Source organism: Mustela erminea, chromosome 1 (assembly GCF_009829155.1).
Source record: "Mustela erminea isolate mMusErm1 chromosome 1, mMusErm1.Pri, whole genome shotgun sequence".
In the NCBI taxonomy this organism is placed as follows: domain Eukaryota; kingdom Metazoa; phylum Chordata; class Mammalia; order Carnivora; family Mustelidae; genus Mustela; species Mustela erminea.
This window is the reverse complement of record NC_045614.1, coordinates 155,905,463-155,928,627: the sequence shown is the minus strand read 5'-3', so window position 1 is coordinate 155,928,627 and position 23,165 is coordinate 155,905,463. Positions and strand designations below refer to the sequence as shown.

Genomic DNA, 23,165 nt, shown 5'->3' with positions numbered 1-23,165 from the left:
CTCCACATTCTCTCATGGGTTGATTGGGTAAGTGCCCTCTCTTAAAATTGCTTTGGATGCCACCGAGAGGTCCCAGCTTCAGTGATTTTTAAAAACTCTAAATAGATTTTTCTGTACTTAATGTATGAGATTCTATCATAATGGCTAGCTGGCTTTCATAAAGACCTTTCTGGACTTAAGTTTCTCTACTGGCAAAATAATAATAATAGTAACCTTTTACTTCTGCTCATTAAGGATGGTCAGAGAAATAAATGATGTGTTTGCATCTCTGTGCATGAATGAGGGCTTGAGTGAGTTACTGACTTCTGCTGGGAAGGGGCTCGTGCAGACTTGGGGTAAGGAGGAGTGTGAGCTCTGTAAGACGTTCTAGCGGCTCAAACAAGAAGAACAAGAGGAGGGCTGTGAGAACATATCACACTAGCCACACACAAACCGGTAAAGTGACAAAACCAACAAAAGCAATGGCAAGAACCAGGAAAACCATGTGGCTGAAGTATGCAAAGCCCAGAATGTTTCTTTCTTGACCTCAGTTCAGAAGCACCATCACTGTCAGTAGGTAGACACTGCAAACAGGGATACAGGAAAAAAAAAAAAAAAAAAAAACCAACTGGTAAATGGTGATGGGGAAAGCGCAAAGAGAAAAAAAAAAAAAAAAAAAAAAAAAACGGAGAAGGCGAATTAGAAACAAAAAATAAAAGCATGACTTTTTTTTTTTTCTTGGTTTTTGTTGGCCATATGGGCCCCAGGAAGAAGATAAGGCAAGAGTGAAGAAAACCTTTTCTGCTTCTGGGAATTAGAAAAAACTCATCAATAAACAAACCACATTTTTTTTCAACCCAAATATCTTCACCTCCCCAGCTTCAGGCTGTAAAACCCAATATGCAGTTACACTCTCAGTCCTCTTGACTTTGCAAAGCTTTGCCTTTTACCAGGTTTCCTTTCCAAAATGTTTTTGGGGAATGTGACAAATTTGGCCCATTTGCTGCTCGCCACGCCTGCCAGATGTCTGGCTCTGTTCACTGCTCCTCTCACCCCCAGCCCCGCTCATCCTGCAGCCGTCACCCCCTTCCTCCTCAGAGGGGCTTACCCCAGGCAGCGGCTGCTGGCTCTGTAACCCTGCACCCTCAGTATTTTCGCTCCTAGCTTTCCCCTGCATCTCCATGGTTGAAGCAGAGAAAATCTGCAGTTTTAAAGAAAATGTTACAGATGGTTCGAAGATAATGAGAGAAACACAATATAAAGAATAACTCCTTTCTGGCACTAGCTGTATGTATACTCTGAGTACACCGACCTGTGCCTACCCTTAAGGTTATTTTAACAGTTCCCATAGCTCTGACTTGCTCCTCATCTGCCTCCTCAAAAGAGAAACCGATGCACCCCCCCTCACCCTGGTCAAAAGAGCCGCAGGCATCTCGGTGCCCTAGCATAAGACTGCAAGAAATGTGGAAATGGCTTCCACCAATGTCAATCCAAGGCCCTTCTTCTGTGTGCTCACTTCTTGCCCCAGAACTGACCCCTCAATGAGAAGATTCTCCCCTTCAGGGAAAACTCTGTCGCACCCATTGCGTATTATCTTTGTTATCGACCTACTTGCCCCCAAATGATCTCAAGGTGTTATATTTCACAAACCTTTAAAAACTCAAAGCGTAGATAATAACTACAAAGCCGACCAGACCAAATACACATGCCCACAGGGACAAGCCCATCAACATGGGGCCAGGTCCTTTCCCGGCCCCCATTTATTCAGAGCTGTAGCCTCTCTCACCCCCACCCAGACCACTGACCTTACTTAGGCTGAGATCCTGATATTCTAGGAACTTGAAATATGCCCAGTGCATTGTCCAGTTCTTACCTCTTATCTCTAGAATACTTTTAAATGCACCATCTAGTTTTTTCAAAAGTTTTCCAATTTGGACAATAAATTATATGGGCTCCCTAATTTGAGGGGGATTAAACATTTCACTGAAACAAAGCATGTTAATAAAGGTCCTGATCATTACTTTCCTGGGCCACCGTATATCATCTAATCTGAAATATCTGCCTCTGCTCTCAGCTGCTGCTCATTTATTTAACAAATACTACTAGGCACCTACTATATGTTTTGATTATTCTGGAGACTGTGCATATAAGAATAAAACAAACAAGGTTACTACTTTCCTGCACCCTATATTCTATTTGTACAAAAATTTTGAAAACAAAAACCTGGCCATGACACTTCCCTGTCCTAAATCTTTTAAAAACCCCTATTGCAGCCAGACCCCTAAGTGTCCCTCCACCCCCAAGCCCCTCAGGCTCTCTAATTTTGTCTTTTAATATAACTTACATTTCACCAACAATACCCTCTATCCCCCGCATCCCTTCCTGCTGCATAAAGCCATCTGTGTATGCTCTTTACCTTTCTCACAGTACCCCTGCTCACTTTTTCTCTCCTGGAATCCCTTCCTTATCCGTCAAGTTTCAATTTGATGTCATTTAATTCCTACAGCTTTCCCTCAGACTTGGAGGTAGAATTAATCACTCCCTTATCTGTGAGCCCAAAGTGGTTTATAAACACATTTGTCTAAGCACATATTATATCACGGTTTGGTTAATATGTTTATAGGTCTTTCTCTCCCACTAGACCGTGGGTTACCTATGGCAAAAAATATCCAAGGGGCTCAACAAATATTTGCTGAATTTCTTTGGAAATGTTAGGACATTAATATGTTTAAGCACAAGATTTCTGTAAGAATCTTTGATAGAACATTGGTAAAAATATCAGAGGATATGATAAAGAATGTGCAGTGATTTTCACAGAAAGCTGGAAAAATCTACAAGTATGGTGAATATAAACATAAATAATGTCAAAGGACAAAGGTGAAAAGAACATGTATTATATTTGTATCAAAAATAAATGTTTAGGTTAAGAATAGCAGCAAGAGGTATGTGTTATTCTTTTGCCCAGAAGAACTCTGTAGAAGAACCACCTGCAGGCTTGGCAAAGCATTCTCCTTTGCCAATCCTGGCTTGGCTCCAGCATGAGACCCCCAGCTTCAAATAAAATACATATTCTTAATGATGGAATGAGGTGATAGATCCAGAAAGAGAAGGAAAGCAAAGCTCAGAATAACTTTGGAACTTTCACATAGATAAGATACTAAAGAAAAAAAAAAGAGAGAACTAAAGACACAAAAGAGAAAAAATGAACGAATAGTATTGTTTTGTACATCCTTAGATTTTATGTAAATGGATTTATTCTGGCTTCACCACAATTTATTTTTTCATTCAATTTTTTGTTCTAAATATCCATTTTGATAGAGTATAGTTCAAACCATTATCTCTCTAGATCTCTAATCTTGGTTAAAATGCCTGCTTATGATACCAATTCTATTTTTGTGAGCTGGCATTATACATATAAATTTATTTAAAACAATGCCATGCATGTAGTTAGCATTCAATAAAAGTTACGTTTTATTATTATTATTTTCATATTGTCATTTACTCATATGAATATTCACAATGTATACATCCATTCCCCTTATGATGAACTTTTACATAGTATTCAATATTTCACTTGTACAAAAAAAATATTGTGATAGATGTACATGTCACCTTGTAGATATGTGTGAGAATACCTTATACCTGATGTGAGTTGCTGGATTGAAGGATGTGATTGGTTGTTATACTAATTAATAAATCATGCCTCCCTCTATCCATGCCCCTATTTTATCTCTTCCCATTACTGACTCTAGGCTTGTCCTTGTAACTCTTCAGTCAAGAGGATGTTGTTAGAAGGTAATTCTCTATGGCTCTCTCACATTTCTATACCTCTTATAAACAAGGCATTAATTGGCCTTTTGTTCCAGCCTATTTTCTCAAGGATGTTCGCATAGCAAATAGCCTTGAGGATAAAGGACAGATTTGTTTAATATCCTACATCATGTATCAACCTACATCAAAAAGATGATGTCTTCCTCTGGGGCAAAGGTGGATTTGCTAACAGGTCACAGAAAATTTAGGTCCTGTAAGCTCAGAGTTCTTCAGCTCTGATTGAAACCCACTACCCTTGAAGCATCCACCCCTCTGTCACTCTCATATGACTTGGAGGCAAGAAAAACTGTTGTAAAAATGATACCCATGCTATTTACTATGCTATAACTGGACTCTTTGGATATGGTCTGAGAGACTGGTATCTTCTTACTGGCTCCCAGAAAACTATAGCAGACTAATTTATTAACTTGCAAGGAAAATAAAATCTCATATCCTCCACATTTCTCAACAGATAATAGCAAACGAGATAAAAGGAGAGGATTAAAATCTGCTTGTACATTGCCAGTTGCCTTCTTTTGATTCTGGAAGCTCTTTTGCCAACATGTGAAAAAGTCCAGGCTAATGTGTAAAATGATAAAAAGCTTGAGGAGAGAAGGCTCCCATATCTTAATCAAGACCTAAAATCATTAGCAAACCTAGATGGCATTATAAGTAAGCCAGAGATGAACTGTCCGAACCCAAGCTGATGGCCCACAGACTTGTGAGCTGTAAGTTGTTTTAAACCACTAAATTTGGAGATGGTTGGTTATATGGCAAAAGCTTACTTTAAAAAGGTTACTGATTATAAGATAGGTAGTCACTTAGAACCTAATATACATCAGGTACTGATACACCAGAGCCAGGGCAATGAACACAACTGAGATACATTTCAGTGGATAAATTCAGCATCAGCTACCTTTGATACTAAAAAAATTGATATGCAAAGACTTTGCACCAATATTCACTTGAAACAACTCACTTGAAGGAATGCATGAACATTCCCTTTTACATTTTCTTTTCTTTTTTTTTTTTTTAAAGATTTTATTTATTTATTTGACAGAGAGAGAAATCACAAGTAGGCGGAGAGTCAGGCAGAGAGAGAGAGAGAAGCAGGCTCCCGCTGAGCAAAGAGCCCGATGTGGGGCTCGATCCCAGGACACTGAGATCATGACCTGAGCCGAAGGCAGCGGCTTAATCCACTGAGCCACCCAGGCGCCCCCCCTTTTACATTTTCTTATTAATAGTTGTTATTCTAGGAATTTTTCCCTAATCTGATAAAGGTGAAATTGTATATAATTACTGTTTTAAGTTTCATTTCCCTAATTACTAGTGATTTGGTTTCATATTTTATTGTATATTTGGGATTCCTATTTAGTGAATTTCTGGTTCATGTCACTTACCCATCTTGCCGTTGGATTGTCTTTTTACTTACTTACTTATCTTTATATATATAAACACTAATGCTTTATCAATTAACTGGACTGCAAGTAAATCTCCCAGTTTGATCATAAACTATTTGTTTCACCTCTCCCTGCATCAGAAACACTTTTTAAATGTTTCCTCCAGCTTTGTAATAAGTTTTAAAATCTGGGGGCGCCTGGGTGGCTCAGTGGGTTAAAGCCTCTGCCTTCAGCTCAGGTCATGATCCCAGGGTCTTGGGATTGAGTCCTGCATCAGGCTCTCTGTTGAGCGGGAAGCCTGCTCCTTCCTCTCTCTCTGCCTGCCTCTCTGCCTACTTGTGAACTCTGTCAAATAGATAAATAAAACCTTTAAAAAATAAAATAAAATAAAATAAAATCTGGTAGAGGGCAAGTCCTTCTTCTTGATTCTCATTCAATTATCTTGGCTAATTCAATTCATACATTTGCCCCTGTATACATAAATCTTGTCAAGTCCCACAAAGATCACTGTAGTGTTGCTTTTTAAATTTTAATTGCCTTGGATTTACTATTAAATCTGAGGTTAAATGGCGTCTTTTAAGATATTGAGTCTTCCTGAGACTAAATGTCCTTCAATGATGAATGGATAAAGAAGATGTGGTTCACATATACAATGGAATTTTACTCAGCTATCAGAAAAGATGAATATCCACCATGAGCATCAACATGGATGGAACTGGAGGGGATTATGTTGAGTGAAATAAGTCAAGCAGAGAAAGACAATTATCATATGATTTCACTCATATGTGCAACATAAGGAATAGCACAGAGGACCATAGGGAAAGGGAGGGAGAACTGAATGGAAAGAAATCAGAGAGGGAGAAAAACCATGAGAGACTCTAGACTTTGGTAACTAAACTGAGGATTACAGAAGTGGGAGAGGTGAGAGGATGGGGTAACCAGGTGATTTTTTTTTAAAGCCTTGGGGCACCTGGTTGGCTCAGTGGGTTAAAACCTCTGCCTTCTGCTCAGGTCATGATCCTGATGGAGAAGGATCCTGTGAGGCTCCTGATGGAGCCCCACATCGGGCTCTCTGCTCAACATTGAGCCTGCTTCCCCCCACCCCTCTCTGCCTGCCTCTCTGCCTACTCGTGATCTCTGTCAAATAAATAAATAAATAAATCTTTTTTAAAAAGACTTTATTTATTTATTTGATAAAGAGAGAGGTGGGGAGTACAAGTAGGCAGAGTGGTGGACAGAGGGAGAGGGAGAAGCAGGCTCTCTGCTGAGCAGGGAGTCTGATGCAGGTCTTGATCTCAGGACCCTGGGATCATGACCTGAGCTGAAGGCAGCCGCTTAACCGACTGAGCCACCCAGGTACCCCAGGGTGATGGGTATTAAGGAGGGCTCATGTTGGGGTGACCACTGGGTGTTACATGCAACTAATGAGTCATTGAACATTACATCAAAAACTAATGATGTACTACATACTGGCTAACTGAACATAATAATAATGAAGGAAGGAAGGGAGGGAGGGAGAGAGGGAGGGAGATAGATATTGAGTCTTCCCATCCATGATGACGATACCTCTCCATTTTCTCTGCAATGATTTCACAAATCTTTTATTGGGCTTACTCTTAGATAGATACATACAAATAGGCAGAGAGATATTTGTTATTATGATTGCAAAGTTTTTAAAGTTTTTTTTTTAACTTTAAAAAAAAAAAGGTTTGTCTTTTTTTTTTTTTATTAATTTTTTTTTTATTTCCAGCATAACAGTATTCATTATTTTTGCACCACACCCCGTGCTCCATGCAATCCGTGCCCTCTATAATACCCACCACCTGGTACCCCAACCTCCCACCCCCCGTCCCTTCAAAACCCTCAGATTGTTTTTCAGAGTCCATAGTCTCTCATGGTTCACCTCCCCTTCCAATTTCCCCCAACTCCCTTCTCCACTCTAAGTCCCCATGTCCTCCATGCTATTTGTTATGCTCCACAAATAAGTAAAACGATATGATAATTGACTCTCTCTGGTTTGTCTTTTTTTTTAAATTATCTTCTTGGTTGTCACAGATGCCTTTCAGGTCTTATGTCACATCCCCTCCACTCACCTCTGACTTCAGCCTTAGTTGTGGTGACAACTCCATGTGAAAGATTTTCTGAGTCTTCCCTGAGTCCACAGAAGCCCTCTAGGTGCACATCCGCACACAGCAGAGAAGTCTGGGGAAGCTAATGCCATCAAGAACAAACTCCAACCAAGGGGGCACAGGAGCCATGGATAAATGACCCAGAGTCCTGTCCTTTCAACTAATAATTTGAAATTTTGCTTGCTTCTCAGATGTCACAGTGAAATTAAACACCCACTGTCTATAGCAGTGACTTCAATAATTTACCAGTGTATTGACTTTTGCTCCTCTCCTTGTTCACTCTCCTGCTTTCTAACTCCTGCTCCTTGAGTTCATCAAAAATTAACTAGCTGCACCCAAATTCTTGTTTTAGTTTCTGCTTTCAGGGGAAACTCAAACTAAGAGATTGACATATAGAAATACTACTGTCTAATGATTAATTTCCAACAATTTTACTTAATTCTCCAATTTATTCTAATAGATTGGAATTAAACTTGGATTGTCAATGTACTTAGTCACATTATCTCTGAATTATAAGAAAGCAGTTATTCCTTTCAAAACCTTACTATTCTTATGTGTTATTTCTTGTCCCATTACAAAGACTAGACTTGCAATACTGTGTTGAATAAGAAGAGTACTATCAGGTATCTTTAAATTCTTTTTGACTTTATAAAGAATGCTTCTCAGTTGTGCATATTTCCTATAGGTTTTTGATGGAGACACTTTATGAAGGTGAAGAAGTCTTCTATTATGAATGATTGTTAAATGAAGTTGAATGCTTTTCCCTGAATCTACAGATAAAATAATATTTTTCCTCTTTTAATCAGTGTTTTATAACATGAAATTCCTCTTGCATTTCTGAAAACAACACTATTTCCCAGTCCCTTTATCCAGTTTTGATACCATTTCTGCAGCCTCCAAAATGCATTGGAAAATGTTTCCTATTTAGTTTTTCTGTGTAAAAGTGAATATAAGATAGGCAACAATTTCACTAAAAGTTTGGTAAACACTTGTAACATTGTGTTAGTCTGGGACTAAATTGTTAATATATTTTTACAGATAAATGATAATTATAAGTTTATTTCAGTTTCAATTACTTTTTAAATTAGTACAATTTACTCCTCTGAGAATTGTCCACATTATCTATGTTTTAAACATTAGTATTGAAGTGTTGATATTATTCCTTCTGATTTTAAACCTCTCTATATACCTTGTTATACTCTTAATTCCTAATACATATTATTAGTAGTTTATTTTATCCCTCTAATTATATTGCCAGATGGCTCTTTCGCTTGTATTTTTTTAAAGATTTTATTTATTCACTTGAGAGACAGTTAAAAGGAGAGAGAGACAGAGAGAGAATGAGCAGCAGGGAGAGGCAGAGGGAGAATCAGACTCCCCACTAAACCAGGAGCCCAATGTGAGGCTCAATGTGGAGCTCGATCCCTGCACCCAGAGATCATGACCTGAGGGAAAGGCAGACACTTAATTATCTGAGCCCCCCAGGTGCCCTTCACTTGTCATTTTTTAATAACCAGTCTTTGACTTTGGTTGATTAATTCTTGTGTATTTTTGGTATTGTTTTTCTTGGTATTATTTTCTATTTTGAAAATCCTTACTCTTACTTCTTTCTTTTGAACTATTTGTTTTGGGTTTACTTGGATATTATATTTTACAGCGTTCTTGAGATATGCTTGACACAAAATATATTGGACAGATCTTAAGTTTACCATTTGTTTAAGTTTTGACATACTTATACACCTGTGAAACAATCAGCATAATTAAGATAGTGAACATGTCTGTGACCCTAAGGGGTTCTTCACACTCTTTTCTAACACATACATTATTCTTTCTTCCTCCTGCATAACCTCCAGTCAGTCACTGGCATGTGTCCCTTCAATAAGATTATTCATTTCTAGAATTTTATATAAATTAAAACAGAGTAGGTGTTTTGTTTTTGTTTTTCTTTTTTTCTTTTTTTTGGCCTGGTTTATTTCACTAAGCATACTTTTTTTGGAATTTTTGAGGCATGTGACAGTAATTTGTTCTTCTTATTGTTGAATACTATTGTACAGATTACATAAATTTGTTAATCCATTCAATGTTGAATGATTTTGCATTGCTTTCAGTTTGTATTACAAATAAAGTAACTAGAAAAATTGGTGTATTGGCTATTTCTCTTAGTTAAATGCCTTTGAATGGAATGGCTATTTCATATGGAAAATCTATGTTTAAATTTTTATGAAAATGCCAAACTGTTTTCCAAAATAGTACCCATTTAACACTTTTACAAGTGCTACATGAGAATTCCTGTGGCTGTGATTCCCTGGTAGCAATAACCTCTCCAAATTTATCTGTTTTAGAGGTTACGTAGAGTTATCTCATTGTGATTTTAATTTGCATTGCCCTAATGATGTTAAGCATCTTCTCATGTCCTTCTTTCCTATCTATATATTTTCTTTTGGTAAGTGTCTATGAAAATATTTTGCCCATTTTATTATTTCTCTATCACTGCATTGTAAGTGTTCTTTATGTATTCTAGACACAAGTTCATTTAAGATATGTTTTGTAAATATGTTTTCGCAGTCTACAGTTGTTCTTTTTGACTTCTTAAACTTCCCTTGAAAAGCATTATTTCAGGTCTCGAAGATGGCGGAGAAGTAGCAGGCTGAGACTACTTCAGCTAGCAGGAGATCAGCTAGATAGCTTACCTAAAGATTGCAAACACCTACAAATCCAATGGCAGATCTAAGAGAAGAACAGCAATTCTAGAAACAGAAAATCAACCACTTTCTGAAAGGTAGGACTGGTGGAGAAGTGAATCCAAAGTGACGGGAAGATAGACCGCAGGAGGAGGGGCCGGCTCCCGGCAAGCGGCGGAGCAACGGAGCACAAAATCAGGACTTTTAAAAGTCTGTTCAGACTTTTAAACCAGGCTTTTAAAAGTCTGTTCCGCTGAGGGATATTGCTCCAGAGGCTAAACTGGGGTGAAGCTCACGCGGGATCAGTGTGGCCTCAGGTTCTGCAAGGTCACAGAAGGATTGGGAGTGTCTGAGTGTCACAGAGCTTACAGGTATTAGAACGGGGGAGCCGGCTACAGAGACAGGGCTGAAAGTGAGCTCACAGCTCAAGGTTACCTTGAACCAGTCGCAGGCTCGGTGAGCTCAGAGCACGGCCAGAGGTCAGGCAGACGGGAGTTATTGGGCAGTGTTCTCTGAGGGCGCACTGAGGGGTGGGGCCCTGGGCTCTCGGCTCCTCCGGGCCGGAGATCAGGAGGCCGCCATTTTCATTCCCATCCTCCAGAACTCTACGGAAAGCACTCAGGGAACAAAAGATCCTGAAAGCAAACCCGAGCGGATTACTCAGCCCGGCCCCTGCTAAGGGCAGTGCAATTCCACCTGGGGCAAAGACACTTGAGAATCACTACAACAGGCCCCTCCCCCAGAAGATCAACAAGAAATCAGGCCAAGACGAAGTTCACCTACTAAGGAGTGCAGTTTCAATACCAAGGAGAGTAACAGAATTCCAGAGGAGGAGAAAGCAAAGCACAGTACTCAAGGCTTTTTCCCCATGATTCTTTAGTCTTGCAGTTAATTTTTTTTTCTTCAACAATTTTTTTTCTCTTCTTCTGCTAAAATTTTTTTAATTTTACCCTTTTCTTTTTTAATGTTTTTTAACTAGTTTATCTAATATATATATATTTAATTTTTTATACTTTTTCTTTATTCGTTTTCTTTTTTTAATTGTTTCTTTTCTTTTCTTTCGTTTTTCTTTTTTTTCTTTCTGAACCTCTTTTTATCCTCTTACTTCCCCCTCATGATTTGGGATCTCTTCTGATTTGGTTAAAGCATATTTTATGCTTTTAAAGCATATTCTGATTTGGTTAAAGCATATTGCCACCCTTTTAGTATTTTACTTGCTCAATCATATACTCTTATCTGGACAAAATGACAAGGTGGAAAAATACACCACAAAAAAAAGAACAAGAGGCAGTACCGAAGGCTAGGGACCTAATCAATACAGACATTGGTAATATGTCAGATCTAGAGTTCGAATGACGATTCTCAAGGTTCTAGCCAGGCTCGAAAAAGGCATGGAACATATTAGAGAAACACTCTCAGGAGATATAAAAGCCCTTTCTGGAGAAATAAAAGAACTAAAATCTAACCAAGTTGAAATCAAAAAAGCTATTAATGAGGTGCAATCAAAAATGGAGGCTCTCACTTCTAGGATTAATGAGGCAGAAGAAAGAATAAGCGATATAGAAGACCAAATGACAGAGAATAAAGAAGCTGAGCAAAAGAGGGACAAACAGCTACTGGACCATGAGGGGAGAATTCGAGAGATAAGTGACACCATAAGATGAAACAACATTAGAATAATTGGGATTCCAGAAGAAGAAGAAAGAGAGAGGGGAGAAGAAGGTATACTGGAGAGAATTATTGGGGAGAATTTCCCCAATATGGCAAAGGGAAGGAGCATCAAAATTAAGGAGGTTCAGAGAATGCCCCTCAAAATCAATAAGAATAGGCCCACACCCCATCCTAAAAGTTAAATTTACAAGTCTTAGTGACAAAGAGAAAATCCTGAAAGCAGCCCGGGAAAAGAAGTCTGTAACATACAATGGTAAAAATATTAGATTGGCAGCTGACTTACCCACAGAGACCTGGCAGGCCAGAAAGAGCTGGCATGATATTTTCAGAGCACTAAACGAGAAAAGCATGCAGCCAAGAATACTATATCCAGCTAGGCTATCATTGAAAATAGAAGGAGAGATTAAAAGCTTCCAGGACAAACAAAAACTGAAAGAATTTGCAAACACCAAACCAGCTCTACAGGAAATATTGAAAGGGGTCCTCTAAGCAAAGAGAGAGCCTACTAGTGGTAGATCAGAAAGGAACAGAGACAATATACAGTAACAGTCACCTTACAGGCAACACAATGGCACTAAATTCATATCTCTCAATAGTTACCCTGAATGTTAATGGGTTAAATGCCCAAATCAAAAGACACAGGGTATGAGAATGGATAAAAAAACAAAACCCATCTATATGTTGCCTACAAGAAACTCATTTTAAACCCAAAGACACCTCCAGATTTAAAGTGAGGGGGTGGAAAAGAATTTACCATGCTAATGGACATCAGAAGAAAACAGGAATGGCAATCCTTATATCAGATCAATTAGATTTTAAGCCAAAGACTATAATAAGAGATGAGGAAGGACACTATATCATACTCAAAGGACCTGTCCAACAAGAAGATCTAACAATTTTAAATATCTATGCCCCCAACGTGGGAGCAGCCAACTATATAAACCAATTAATAACAAAATCAAAGAAACACATCAACAATAATACAATAATAGTAGGGGACTTTAACACTCCTCACTGAAATGGACAGATCATCTAAAGAGAAGATCAACAAGGAAATAAAGGCCTTAAATGAAACACTGGACCAGATGGACATCACAGATATATTCAGAACGTTTCATCCTAAAGCAACAGAGTACACATTCTTCTCTAGTGCACATGGAACATTCTCCAGAATAGATCACACCCTTGGTCCTAAATCAGGTCTCAACCGGTATCAAAAGATTGGGATCATTCCCTGCATATTTTCAGACCACAACCCTCTAAAGCTAGAACTCAACCACAAGAGGAAATTTGGAAAGAACCCAAATACATGGAGACTAAACCGCATCCTTCTAAAGAATGAATGGGTCAACCAGGAAATTAAAGAAGAATTGAAAAAATTCATGAAAACAAATGATAACAAAAACATAGCAGTTCAAAATCTGTAAGACACAACAAAGGCAGTCCTGAGAGGAAAATATATAGGGATACAATCCTTTCTCAAGAAACAAGAAAAGTCTCAGGTACACAACCTAAGCCTACACCTAAAGGAGCTGGAGAAAGAACAAGAAAGAAACCCTAAGCCCAGCAGGAGAAGAGAAATCATAAAGAACAGAGCAGAAATCAATGAAATAGAAACAAACAAAAAAATAGAACAAATCAACAGAACTAGGAACTGGTTCTTTGAAAGAATTAATAAGATTGATAAACCCCTGGCCAGACTTATCAAAAAGAAAAGAGAAAGGACCCAAATAAATAAAATAATGAATGAAAGAGGAGAGATCACAACTAACACCGAAGAAATAGAAACAATTATAAGAACATACTATGAGCAACTCTACGCCAACAAATTTGACAATCTGGACGAAATGGATGCATTCCTAGAGACATATAAACTACTACAACTGAACCAGGAGGAAATAGAAAGCCTGAACAGACCCATAACCAGTAAGGAGATTGAAACAGTCATAAAAAATCTCCAAACAAACAAAAGCCCAGGGCCAGACAGCTTCCCGGGGGGAATTCTACCAAACATTTAAAGAACTAATTCCTATTCTCCTGAAACTGTTCCAAAAAATAGAAATGGAAGGAAAACTTCCAAACTCATTTTATGAGGCCAGGATCACCTTGCTCCCCAAACCAGACAAGGATCCCATCAAAAAAGAGAATTACAGACCAATATCCTTGATGAACACAGATGCGAAAATTCTCACCAAAATACTAGCCAATAGGATTCAACAGTACATTAAAAGGAATATTCACCACGACCAAGTGAGATTTATTCCAGGGCTGCAAGGTTGGTTCAACATCTCCAAATCAGTCAATGTGATACAACACATCAATAAAAGAAAAAACAAGAACCATATGATACTCTCAATAGATGCTGGAAAAGCATTTGACAAAGTACAACATCCCTTCCTGATCAAAACTCTTCAAAGTGTAGGGATAGAGGGCATATACCTCAATATTATCAAAGCCATCTATGAAAAACCCACCGCAAATATCATTCTCAATGGAGAAAAACTGAAAGCTTTTCTGCTAAGGTCCGGAACACGGCAGGGATGTCCATTACCACCACTGCTATTCAACATAGTACTAGAAGTCCTAGCCTCAGCAATCAGACAACAAAAGGAAATTAAAGGCATCCAAATCAGCAAAGAAGAAGTCAAACTATCACTCTTCGCAGATGATATGATACTATATGTGGAAAACCCAAAAGACTCCACTCCAAAACTGCTAGAACTTGTACAGGAATTCAGTAAAGTGTCAGGATATAAAATCAATGCACAGAAATCAGTTGCATTTCTCTACACCAACAACAAGACAGAAGAAAGAGAAATTAAGGAGTCAATCCCATTTACAATTGCACCAAAAACCATAAGATACCTAGGAATAAACCTAACCAAAGAGGCACAGAATCTATACTCAGAAAACTATAAAGTATTCATGAAAGAAGTTGAGGAAGACACAAAGAAATAGAAAAATGTTCCATGCTCCTGGATTGGAAGAATAAATATTGTGAAAATGTCTATGCTACCTAAAGCAATCTACACATTTAATGCAATTCCTATCAAAGTACCATCCATCTTTTTTAAAGAAATGGAACAAATAATCCTAAAATTTATATGGAACAAGACAAGACCTTGAATAGCCAAAGGAATATTGAAAAAGAAAGCCCAAATTGGTGGCATCACAATTCTGGACTTCATGCTTTATTACAAAGCTGTCATCACCAAGACAGCATGGTACTGGCACAAAAACAGACACATAGATCAATGGAACAGAATTGAAAGCCCAGAAGTAGACCCTCAACTCTGTGGTCAACTAATCTTTGACAAAGCAGGGTAGAATGTCCAGTGGAAAAAAGACAGCCTCTTCAATAAATGGTGTTGGGAAAATTGGACAGCCAGATGCAGAAAAATGAAATTGGACCATTTCCTTACACCACACACGAAAATAGACTCAAAATGGATGAAGGACCTCAATGTGAGAAAGGAATCCATCAAAATCCTTGAGGAGAACACAGGCAGCAACCTCTTCGACCTCAGCCGTAGCAACATCTTCCTAGGAACATCACCAAAGGCAAGGGAAGCAAGGGCAAAAATGAACTATTGGGATTTTATCAAGATCAAAAGCTTTTCCACAGCAGAGGAAACAGTTAACAAAATCAAAAGACAACTGACAGAATGGGAGAAGATATTTACAAATGACACATCAGATAAAGGACTAGTGTCCAAAATCTATAAAGAACTTACAAACTCAACACCCAAAGAACAAATAATCAAGTCAAGAAATGGGCAGAGGACATGAAGAGACATTTCTGCAAAGAAGACATTCAGATGGCCAACAGACACTTGAAAAAGTGCTCCATATCACTTGGCATCAGGGAAGTACAAATCAAAACCACAATGAGATATCACCTCACACCAGTCAGAATGGCTAAAATTAACAAGTCAGGAAATGACAGATGCTGGCGAGGATGCGGAGAAAGGGGAACCCTCCTACACTTTTGGTGGGAATGCAAGCTGCTGCAACCTCTCTGGAAAACAGCATGGAGGTTCCTCAAAATGTTGAAAATAGAACTGCCGTATAAGCCAGTAATTGCACTACTGGGTATTTACCCTAAAGATACAAACGTAGTGATCCGAAAGGGCACGTGCACCCGAATGTTTATAGCAGCAATGTCCACAATAGCCAAACTATGGAAAGAAACTAGATGTCCATCAACAGATGAATGGATCAAGAAGATGTGGTATATATACACAATGGAATACTATGCAGCCATCAAAAGAAATGAAAACTTGCCATTTGCAACAACGTTGATGGAACTAGAGAGTATCATGCTTAGCGAAATAAGTCAAGCAGAGAGTGACAGCTATCATATGTTCTCCCTGATATGAGGAAGTGGTGGTGCAACATGGGGGGTTACGGAGGTAGGAGAAGAATAAATGAAACAAGATGGGATTGGGAGGGAGACAAACCATAAGTGACTCTTAATCTCACAAAACAAACTGAGGTTTGCTGGGGGGAGGGGGGCTGGCAGAAGGGGGGTGGGGTTATGGACATTGGGGAGGGTATGTGCTATGGTGAGTGCTGTGAAGTGGGTAAACCTATCGATTCACAGACCTGTACCCCTGGGGATAAAAATATATTATATGTTTATAAAAAATAAAAAAATTTTTTTAAAGTATTATTTCATTTTGATGGAAACGGATTATTTTTATGGCACATGCTTTTCATCTCTCACTTAAGAATCTTACCAAACTCAATGTCATTTAGCTCTTACCTTTAGATCTGTGATCCACATTATACATTTAGTCTGAGGTAAGAGTCATTTTCTCTAGAGCCCTCTCTCTTTTTTTTTTTTCATTTTTCTATCCAGCACCATTTCATGGAAAATATCATTTCCTCTTTGAATTGCCTTACCCCCATTATCAAAATCATATGACTGTAGACAAGCCAATATGGCACGCACAGCCCAAGGGTGCCTGGTCTGGGCCTGTGGTGTACATCAGAAGGGAGAAGGCAAGGAGTTCCAAGTCTCCCCCATCAGCTCATCCATGCACATCATTTTAATTTTCCCAGTCATTCCATGAGTTGTATAACTTTGGCTTTCAAGAGCCTCTTCCCACCAAACCTCTACACACTCAGCTCAAAAGAACTGTGCCCATTCCAAGAACAGCATCATTGGCCGGACATAAAACATTTCAGCCATTGGTCAGAAACAGATCTGCTTCATGGGAACTACCTCCTCCAGAAAAAAAAAAAAGCTTGTTCTCTCCTCCAGGAAAGTAATCTAAGACCATGCTTCACCTGCCTTGTTTTCTTGCCAGGTCACAGGTGGAATTCTGCAGTGGCTCCTTTGAGATAGCTAAGCAATGGTTCTATGTGGACTGTGCCTAGTGTGGCATGGCTTGACCTTAAGTACATCATCAGGTTGGTTAAATATGATCTGAAGATGAACTCAGGTGCAAAACATATGTTAGACGCCCTTAGTCCCAGAGCCTACAAAGCCTTCAAAGCCTTGTGAAACCTGCAGGACCTGGTGGAGGGGGTTTTCTTCAATGAGCAAGAGTGGAGGAAGAGCGGAGGAGCTAGGTCAGAGATGAGCTCTAAGCAACCAGGCTTCACTGATGATGCCAGTACAGCCCATGCTGGCTGTGGCCTACAAGTCCATCAAACATGCAATGAAAAGTGTCCTAATAGCTTGTTCTCTGAGATCAAGTATAGTGGGGAGCAAGTTTAGGTGCATAAGAACAGGAACCACTTCAGCTACTTCAGCCACACACTCAAGCCCTTCCTGCTTCCTAAGGTGGCCCACATTAAGGACTACATCCTCCAGTCTTTCTGTGGGGGCCACAGCACGATATTGGACTCTAAGGTCCTCCTTAATGACACTAAGACAGCCAAACCACTGCCCCTTGGGACTTGGGGAGTACACCAGAAAGCTGCCTTCCAGGATGCTAATTTCTGCCTCTTTTTTGATTGCATCTACTTCAATGTCAGCTTGATGGACAGGCCTCTGTGTGAGCAGCAAAGTTTCTTCATGATAACAGGGCTGAAATTCCCAACTGATTATGTACTCAGGAATGAAACAAGTCACTAAAGCTTCAGACTTGGTTGACATGATAAACTTGGTGATCTCAGGATGGTCAGAAGGGCTAGAGCTGAAGGATGTGAAAGGTACCTATGAGCCTGGAAAGCAACACTGGATGAAAGTAAACAAAGACTATATAAATGAGTGGGCCATGGCTGACACAACTGACCCAGGGGCCTTGGGGCCTTCTATGGACATGGGAGTAAAGGCAGCATGATATCCATCTTCCTCATGGGCTGCTATGACCCAAGTGGCCAGAAGTGATGCAGTCACCAAGTATGCAGGAGGCCATGATCACATGACACTTGCCCCTTGGAGAAGGAACTGAATATGGTGAAGATCAGCAACGATCCCAGAAAGATACCTAACTGGCTGAAAATCAATAAGATCTGCTACCCTGACTTATTGTCCCAGACTCAAAGAAAGCTGCCATGTGGAAGATCACAGGGACTAAATCCTCCAAATCTGAGGCTCACAGAGATGATGGGATCTCCATCTTATTTCCTCATAGTACCCAGGTCCATGATGATAGGAAGTCTCCTACTAACCTGCCCCAACTCAAGGAACTATAGCCGCTGTCCAAGGACAGGGCCAGATTCACTGTGGCAGGTGGAAAGGAGGGGAACACCACTACACGGGGCAGCAGTGAAGTGAATAAGGGTACCTTGGAGCCTGTTGGATCTTGCAAGGGCCCCAAAGCAGCCCTCCACCAGTGCCAAGAAGGCAGGAAGGAGACTGAGTAGCTGCAATAGCAAAGGCGGCAACAAGCTGACAGCATAACCTTCCTCTGTGAAAGTGGGAGAGAAGAAGGCTTCTGATGAGATCCCAGGGCCAAGAAAAAGTGCTACTGGACATCTTCACTGGGGTGCAGATCTACTTGCCACCCTCCACACCAGACTTCAGCTGCCTCAGATGCTCCTTTGTGGCATTCAATCGGGACCTGGTGCTGGAATTTGACATTGCCTCAACCACATAGGTACTGGGGATCAGGGACAAGAACTCCAGCATGTCTCCCCAGAGTAGGTTTGGGCATGTATCTGGAAGCAGAGGCTGGTAGCTCCTTGTTAGAACTGTGGCCCTCCTTCTTCCTCAAAGGGTTAGGGATGGGGGGATGTGCCAGGAATGGTCAGAAATCCCTGTACTGACTGATGAAAGATTACTCCAAACTTTCCTGTGAAAGAGAGGAGAAGGCAAGGGGTCAACGCTCAAAGCCGAAGACCCTTTGCTCTTCTTTGCTCCTGCTTTTATTGGTCCTTCAAGATAATAAAAAAATCCTAATCACTGTTCTCAAGCTCCTGATGTGTGACAAAGGGTCTTACTGAAACTAGGAGAGTCTGTTTAAGGGAAAGATATGATAAGCTAATCTGCATGTTCTACTAAACATAGCCTGAGGGACAACACATACATCTTTTAGATCACATGGTGGCTGTTTGGGTTAAGAAAGCTTTGGGTCATTCCAAGGGCAGAGTGCGAACACAGACCTGAGCATTCCAAAGGCTCACACCCTTCTCCCAAACCTTCCCTGCCCTCCAGGGGCCTCTAGTTACATTTTAGCAAGCCAGGTATTATGGCTGATTTCATGCTCTATGCTAACCTCAATGGAAACAGTAATCTTTCTTCAAGCAGTGCATCTTCCAGAACCTAACAACTGTGCTTGATCTCTTCCCTGCTAGGAGTTAGTTGCTGTGGGTGCCATCAGTGAAGTCAGTTTCTTCTGCTGGTTTACATAGATCTTTCAGATCTGAGTGCTGGCTTGGTTGTCTTTTTGTTTTCTTTGAAAATAAGCTTTTCTAAAAAATAAGTAAAATACCTTGCAGCTTAAAAAAATCAAATGATTGTATATGTTAGAGTCTATTTTGGAATTCTCTATGCTATTCCAATGACCTAATATTCACTTATGCTAATACCATGATGTCTAGCTAACTGTAGTTGTCCCTTAAGTCTTGAATAAAATACTGTAACTCTTTCATTTTTGCTTTTAATTTTCAAAATTGTTCTGGATATTAAAAGTCTTTGATTTTCCATATAGTTTTTAGAATAAGCTTGTCAATTTTTATAAAGTAAAACAATTTCAAGGATTTTTAATCATTTTCCCACCCATGGACTCTGTAGAGTTGGAAAGAACTAATATTGAGTATTCCAAATCATGATCATGAGAGTCTCTCTATTTATTTAAGTTATTTGATTTTCAGTAATATTTTGTAGTTTTCAGTTTGTAGGTTTTATGCATAATTTGTTAAAGTAGTCTTTATTTCATATACTTATAGTATTTTAAACAGTATTTTTTTCAATTTCAATTTACAATTGTTTTTTGTTATGATAAATTCATTCTGCATCTTTACTAATTCTGGAAGCTTTTTGATCCATTACTTTGAATCTTATGTGGAGGATTATGTTGTCTTCAAGTAACAAGAGTTTTAATCTTCCTCGAAAATCTGGATGTATTTTATTTTTATTGTACTATTTATTTTATTTTACTTAATTAATCTCATTTAATATTATATTATCTTGTCTTATTGAATTGTTTCCAACCTCCAGAACAATGTTCAATGGAAGTGATGAAAGCAGTCATCCTTGTTTGTCCCTTATATTAGGGAAACACATTCAACTTCCACCGTTAATATGATCTATTTGTAAGTTTTACATACATGTTTTTTATCTGAAGAAGTTTCCTTTTGTTTCCTGTTTGCAGTGAGTTATTTTCTTTAATAAAAAAAGGATATGTAATTTTATTAAATGACTTACCTGCAACTATTAAACTGCAGGTAAGTCATTTATGATGAAGGATATGACATTCCTTTTTTCATAGCTTAATACAATGAGTAATATACTGGTTGATCTTAGAATGTCAAGCCAACTATACCTTTCAGTTATAAGTTATACTTAGTTGAGACATATTAGTTTTGTATATTTTCTGGATTATATCTAATAAAATTTTTTTAACACTTTGTGTAGATGGTCATGAGGAATATCAATGTATAGTTCATATTGTCGAATTTATAGACATATGTTTACTGTATTTGGTTATTATCTTTTCAGTGTCTATGGGATCTGTACTAGCTCTCTCATTCTTTTAATTTAATTTTATTTGAAGTTAATTTAGTTAACATATAGTGTAATATTAGTTTCAAGGGTAAAATTTAGTTCTCTCATTCTTAATTATTATTGGTATGTTATTTTTCCAATTCTTTTCTAACCCATCTATTTAGATGATTGTCAACTTAACTGATCTTCTTCAAGAAACCACTTTTGATTTCCTCAGTTTTTACTGATTTGTTTGATTGGTATTACATTAGTTTCTGCTTTTATTTAATTGATTCCTTCATAATGATTACATTTGGTTTTAACTAATTATCTAGTTTCTTAAGATGGAAGCATAAATCGCTGATTATAGACTTACTGACCCTTAATTTTCAATATTATAAAATTGCCTTTAAGCCCTTCTTTAGCTAAATATTTCTATGCTGTGTTTTTGCTATCCATAATTTTTAAAATATTTTCTAATTTCCCTTGTGATATTTTTTGACCTACGGATTCTGTAGTAGTATGTTGACTGGATTCTAAATCCTGGGGGATTTTCGACGTATCTTTCTCTTATTGAATTCTAATTCAATTCCACTGTGGTCAGAGCAAATAATTCATTTTATCTGAAATTTAAAGAATTTACTGACATTTGTTCTGATGAGGGAACAGAAGGCTAGCTGAGGACAAAACAGAAGCTGACACCCTGCAACCTGCCCCAGCCCCATGGTGGGACTCCATGGTGGGACCTGTGTGACCTTATTCCAGGAATCTCCTACCTATCTTAATGGTAATGCTCAGCTAGAGGGGAAAAACAACCCTTTACAATGGCAAGGCCTCTGATATCTTGTAGGTCCTCTTTAGCATATGAAAATTCTTTCCCCTAACCCCATACTATATAATCAGCCACCCCTCACAATGCCAAGGCAGCAGTTCTTTCTATCTATGGGTCCTGTTCCTTGCTTTAATGAACGACCATTTTGTGTCAAAGACGTCTCAAGAACTCCTTCTTGGTCTTTGGCTCTAGCCTTCACTTACATTCTAAAACTTCATCAGTTTTTATGGCATAGAATATGGTGTATCTTATTAGTTGTTTTGTGTACATTTAAAAATAATGTTGCTGAGTGACTGCTTTATAAATGTAAATCAGGTCAAAATATTTAATTGCACGGCTCATGTCTTCTATAGCCTTACTAATTTTCTTTCTATTATCCTATCAGTTAGTGGGCCATGCTGGAACTTTGTACTGTGGGTCATACATTTTCATTCTACTTATATTAAAAGCCCCACAACACATTTTTATTATTTTTCCTTAAAACATTAATAACTTTTTAAAGGGATTTACAAAATAAGAAAAATATATCATGTTTACCAACACATTTTCCACTTCTCATGCATTTCATTCTTTAAGTACATTCAAATTTGCATCAGTCATTATTTTTCTTTTCACTAAGGGATTCCCTTTAACATTTGTTATAGTCATAATGGTAAGTAGTATAGTGGTAGTCTACTGGTGATTATACTCTAAGCTTTTCTATATCTTAAAATTATTTCACCTTTGTTTATGAAAGATAATTTTACTTGGTTAGAGTGTTCCACTCTTCTCTGATTTACATTGTTTCTGAGGAGAAATATGCCATCATCCTTTTTTCCTTTAGTATAAAATAGGACTTTTTACTACCTCTGGTTTTGTAGATTTTTCTCAGTAATCACTGTTTTAATGCAACTGTGTATAATACACCTTTGTATAGATCCCTTCTGATGGACATTTATTGGGTTTTTTGGATCTATGGCTTTAGAGTTTTATCAGAATTGAATAATATTGGTCAGTGTTTCTTTAGAAATCTTCATCTTTCTGAGACTCCAATTACACATATTAGAATGCTTGGTGTTTTCTCACTGCCACATTGCTCCTTCTTAAAAGAATCTTTTTTCTCTGTATTTCATTTTGGATAGTTTTTATTGCCATATCTTCAAGATTACTATTTTTTTCTTCTACTATGTCTATTCTGCCATTAAACCCATCTTATGTATATTTCATCATATACAAGACCAACTTCTATCTCTGGAAGCTTGATTTGGGCTCTTTTGTGTCTTCCGTTTCTTGCTGTCTTTTTAAAATTTAAATTCAATTTAGTTAAGATATAGTGTATTATTAGTTTCAGGGGTAGAACCTAGTGATTCATCAGTTGCATACAACACCCAGTGCTTATAACATTAAATGCCCTCCTTAATGCCCATCCCCCAATTGTCCCATTCCCCCACCTATTTCCCCTCCAGGAACCCTGTTTGTTCCCTATTGTTCCCTATAGTTAAGTCTCTTATGGTTTGCCTCCCTCTCTGTTTTTCTCTTATTTTATTTTTCCTTCCCTTCTTTCATGTTCATCAGTTGTGTTTT

At 38.4% G+C, this 23,165-nt stretch overlaps 1 pseudogene; it reads left to right on the top strand.

Annotated features, from left to right (window-relative positions):
- Positions 1–17,035: 17,035 nt before the first annotated feature.
- Positions 17,036–18,814, top strand: LOC116591337 (annotated as a pseudogene).
- Positions 18,815–23,165: the final 4,351 nt, after the last annotated feature.